The sequence below is a fragment of the Saccostrea cucullata genome, unplaced genomic scaffold, assembly GCF_032062105.1.
Source record: "Saccostrea cucullata isolate Sc308-1 unplaced genomic scaffold, CSIRO_AGI_Scuc_v1 ctg5876, whole genome shotgun sequence".
NCBI lineage: Eukaryota > Metazoa > Mollusca > Bivalvia > Ostreida > Ostreidae > Saccostrea > Saccostrea cuccullata.
In genome coordinates, this window is record NW_026929730.1 from 7,402 (window position 1) to 12,096 (window position 4,695).

At 32.4% G+C, this 4,695-nt stretch overlaps 1 long non-coding RNA gene across 1 annotated transcript; it reads right to left on the reverse strand.

Moving 5' to 3' along the window:
• Positions 1 to 1,727: 1,727 nt before the first annotated feature.
• On the reverse strand, positions 1,728 to 3,141 carry LOC134282043 (uncharacterized). Its single transcript, XR_009995212.1, has 3 exons — positions 3,110 to 3,141; positions 2,585 to 2,668; positions 1,728 to 1,975 (listed from the first exon to the last, which is right to left on the reverse strand). It is a non-coding gene; the product is annotated as an uncharacterized LOC134282043 (long non-coding RNA).
• Between the last annotated feature and the right edge of the window lie 1,554 nt (positions 3,142 to 4,695).

Below are 4,695 nucleotides of genomic sequence, written 5' to 3' on the forward strand. Positions count from 1 at the left end.
TAAGTTGTTGGTATCCAATAAGAGGTCTTGTCACAAAGAATAAATATATGAAATATAAAAGTCCTAGTACCTACCATTCAAAAGTTATGGCCAAAGTAAAAGTTTGGAATTTTTGAGCAAAAGTTGGTCAAACTCCAAGGTCAAGGTCAAAAGGTCAAATTTGGTGGTACCCAAAGAAAGGTCTTATCACAAGGAATATACATATGAAATACGAAAATCATATCTCCACTAAATCAAAAGTTATGGGTAAGGTTAAAGTTTTTGTGACGGACGGACAGACTGACGGACGGACAGACGGACAGACGAATGAGATTTAATGTCCCCTCGCTTTTGCGAAAGCGGGGGACAAAAATGTAAGCTAAAAGATTTTTCCTCTTGGAATAGCCAGTATTCAAAAATAACATACATGCATAACAATGATGTACACAAGAATTTTCCAAAAGGATTAGGAAAATATGAGAGAAGTACTGCAGCAAAATGATAACATCAATATGAATCGGACATAATGTTTTTATCCACATTAGAACATAATACTGATAAATAAATAATCGTACGTGATGCATGAAAAAACATTATCACCATACAAATTTGAGCGATTTCAAGGGGAATAACTCTTATGATGACACAATAAATATGACACTATATATTTCAGGTGATGAACCATACAACCTTAAAAGAGAGCTTCTTGATGGGGATGCTTGTTCTATTATCTTTTAAACAAACCTAATTATCATTCTTAAATTTTAATATATTTAGATTTGAGAATATTTTCCTTAGATCAACCTATTGAAGAGAGAGTATGTTCAATTCTGTATGAACTGACTGTATCAGTAATAATTTACAATGTTTAAAGGTTCACTTGGAAATGAACTTTGTGAATGGGCACATGATCAATTCTACTAGGAAACCCTACCGATTTTACAGGATTTGATCACGTGATCAACAAATTTAATTTCCCAGTTAACTTTTAAACACTGTTGATTAATGCTTAAGGTATTCAATGTATAACGACCATATTTTGTGCCTAATAAATGAATAGTCCGATATTTGTAATCATATCAGCATTTTGATTGATTTATTTTATGTTGTTTAACGCCCCTCTCCAGAATTTTTCACACATATGGAGACAGTGGGATTCGAACTTGCGACATAAGGATTGACTCCTTATTATACGACTCTAGAGCAGACGCTCTAACCACTGCACCACGCGGAAGACAGGTAGCATTTTAAAGATGTTATCAAATAAAAATGCTCCACCAAGGAATTTACAAAATTTTGATTATTGTCCAATTAAAATCACCTTGAGTTTAACATTGAAGTCTATGGGCACTGCATGTGTGTTTTTTTTTTTTTATATAAAATATTGAAAAAGTATTTTGAATTCAAAACAAATCTCTTCGTGAAAATATGCATAAACTCCCTCTTTATTAAAATATGAAATAAAATTAACGATTTACCGCAGAAATATTGTGAAATCAAAAATTTTCATCAAGGACAGATAACTTTTCAAAACTTTTAATGTGCTAAATGGTCGTCTCCTTACATGTTATCAGTCTTGTAAATTTGGTTCATTTCACATTTATCGTTATCTAGCAAAGTATTTTTAACTAGTTTAGAATTATTCAAAAATGTTCAAAATCCTTCAGTTATACATTGAATACCTTAAATATACAGAAAATAAGAAATATTCCTATGATATTATTTCAAATTCTGTAAACTTCAAAAAAATTTATAAAGATTAAACTATCAACTAAATTTAATAAGAGGAGAGACGGAAAATGGGGAGGGGGACTGGGTAGATTCCTGAAATTTTTTGGCCAAGATTTCCAGTGCTGTTGTTGCTCTCCTCTGGACTTTACTCTGTTGTTGCACTTTTTTTCCAGGAGTAAAATCTTTTTCCTGTACTCTTCAACGGCCTTGTTTTTTTTCTTTCTCCCCTCCAGAAACTCTCTTCTGAAGTTGGATGATTCATCACCTGAAATAGGTAAATAGCATACTTTCAATGGGTTTCTTCTTTAAAAAAAACATCATAAATAATGTATTTCAGGTAGAAAGGAATAACATTGACTGCCTGTCTGTCTACCTGTCTTTCTGGTCATGCTATCATGGTCAAGCTTTAATTTTATACAGAGAATCCTTAAAGCTTATATTTGACATAAAAATTGCTTATGAGCTGAGGGTGTGTCTGTACTTAAGCAATGAATCTTTTTTTAAAGAGATAGTCTGAGACTCATAACTGCAACAGTGTTTGTTCCCCTTTATCCATAGATGCTATATGCCAAATTTGGCTGAAACTGGTTCAGTGGGTCCCGAGAAGAAGCTTAATGAACATGTTCAAGAGTTTACAAACGAAGACAGATGAAAACAGATAAAAACAATAGGTCATCTGAGTGACACAGGTGACCTAAAAATACCAACTTCATCATTAGTGGTCCTTTTAACAAAAAAAACTTGAGTATAATTTCACTAACTTTATAGTGTTGTGTTTTGCATTCAGTATGCTTAAATAATAGTCAGGTTTGCATGAACCAGAGGAAATGTAATGTGAAAAAGGCCACAGATTAATATATCCATACTTTAATACTTTGAGAATTTTTTCTCTTTTTCTTATATGCATATGGATATGCAGCTGCTCCATCAGCAAAGGGTAGGGAATTTGCCAAAACACCTTAAACAAAACAAAAGAGTTGAATTATCACAAATGTTTATAGATACATAACATATATAGGAGCTCCAATGGTTTATAGTTGGATATCATTTTTCATCCGGTGGCTTGTACCGTATGCTTCTTATCCCCGAGCCTTGGCAACAAATTATCGGAGATTCTTTATGATTTGAAAAATCAAATATTCCATAAATATTCAATAAGTTTCAGTGAATAATTATGCAAAAATCTATTATAAACCAATCATGAAATTAAACATAATAAAAAGGTGTAATTTTAAAACATATATCATGATATAAATACAGATTGGTACAAGATCAAATTTACAGGGAATTATGGAATTTGATATTGAAACAAACCCATATTTGTTTAAAAATGACACTCTTTCATGCTTATCAAAACCATTATTAATAACCATGCAGTGGATGAATTAATATATATTACCTGTCTCAAACTCTGTCTCTTCACAAGTATCTTACATTACATGAATTCTGTATTAATATAATTTATAACAGGCCATTGTTGCAATTGTACAATAAGTCAACTTATACACTTTAGATAAGCCTACTGTATTCAGATTGTCTAACTGTCAAATAAAATTACAATATCACTATAATTTAACACTGTTGAAATTAAGTGTTTTAACATATGAACGCACATTATTATTTTACTTCTAATCGCCATTTTAAACCAAGAAACCCCTTGTGATGTGACAGCTGGGGTATTTTCAACAGCTTCTTCAAAATGGTATGATGTCTCTGTAAAATGTATAGGTATTGAGATTATATATTCGTGCCAATAAATTATGATTTCATAATTCTTCTTCATTTTATTCTTGGTTTAATTTTTTAATGATATATACATGAATATAAGATCTCCCATGATTTGTAGCTGGACATGATTCATATCCACGTGATAAATTATTAATTATACATATGATACCTCGCTCGGTTGGTGCCGCTGTATCAATTCCTCCCTGCACCCCCTTCAGAGCACTCTTGGTAAATGTTCCAATGATCTACATGTAGACAGCAGTCATAATGATGTATGTTATTTTCTAAAAAAGCCAGTTGATATAGCATGTCAGGACATCAACAATAGTGGGAAACGTGGGATAATTTGATTATTAATTTCATTAACTTGCAAAACTCTCGACAGTGATTCCTTATATTTCCATTTATTGTGAAATAAAATTGTAGATTTAGATTTCAATGTAGATTAATACACTGTAGTTGTAAACATTTACATTAACAGTAGAATTATCAAGAAAAACAACTCCACTAATGTCAAAGAGTTATCTCCGTGAAAACAAATAGAAATGGAGATATAAATGTATACACTTTACTGTTTTGATTCTAATTATTTAAATAATATTCATGTTCTAATGGCATATAATTTTATTTTGTAATGATATGACTATAATTTACTCCATTACAGACTGTGTTGAATAAATGCAGCACAAAACAAAAATTTACCAGTTGTTCCCATGGCTTTACATCATCACTCATTGCAGGCCCTCCTCCTGTGACTTTGCTCTCAGCCTCCTTTTTTTTCGTCAAACTGCTTAAAACTTCCCATTTCTTTTTTACTTCTGCAGTGTCCCTGTTTGCTCTAGAGTCATTAACTGCATTTACCATACAGCATTTAAAACACACAGTAACTTAGAAATTCATCAATGATTTAAAAAAGAGGCCCAGAGGCCACATTGCTAACCTGAGCAATTACTGAGAGAAAAGCACAGATCAGATCAGAACTGAAAGTTTACCAAGGGCAAGAGGGGGAAGGGGGCTTGAATATGACCCCCCCAGGGGTTCATGATTTGAACAAACTAGAATCTACACTACCTGAGGATGATTCCCTATAAATATCACTAAGTATGGCTTTGAAGTACTTGAAAAGAAGATTTTAAAAGGTTTCCCCATATGTTCCTATGCAAAAGTTTTATCGGCCATTTTTGCCCAACCCTATCCCTGGGGGTCATGATTTGAACAAACTTGAATCTACACTATCTTGGGATGATTCCACATGAG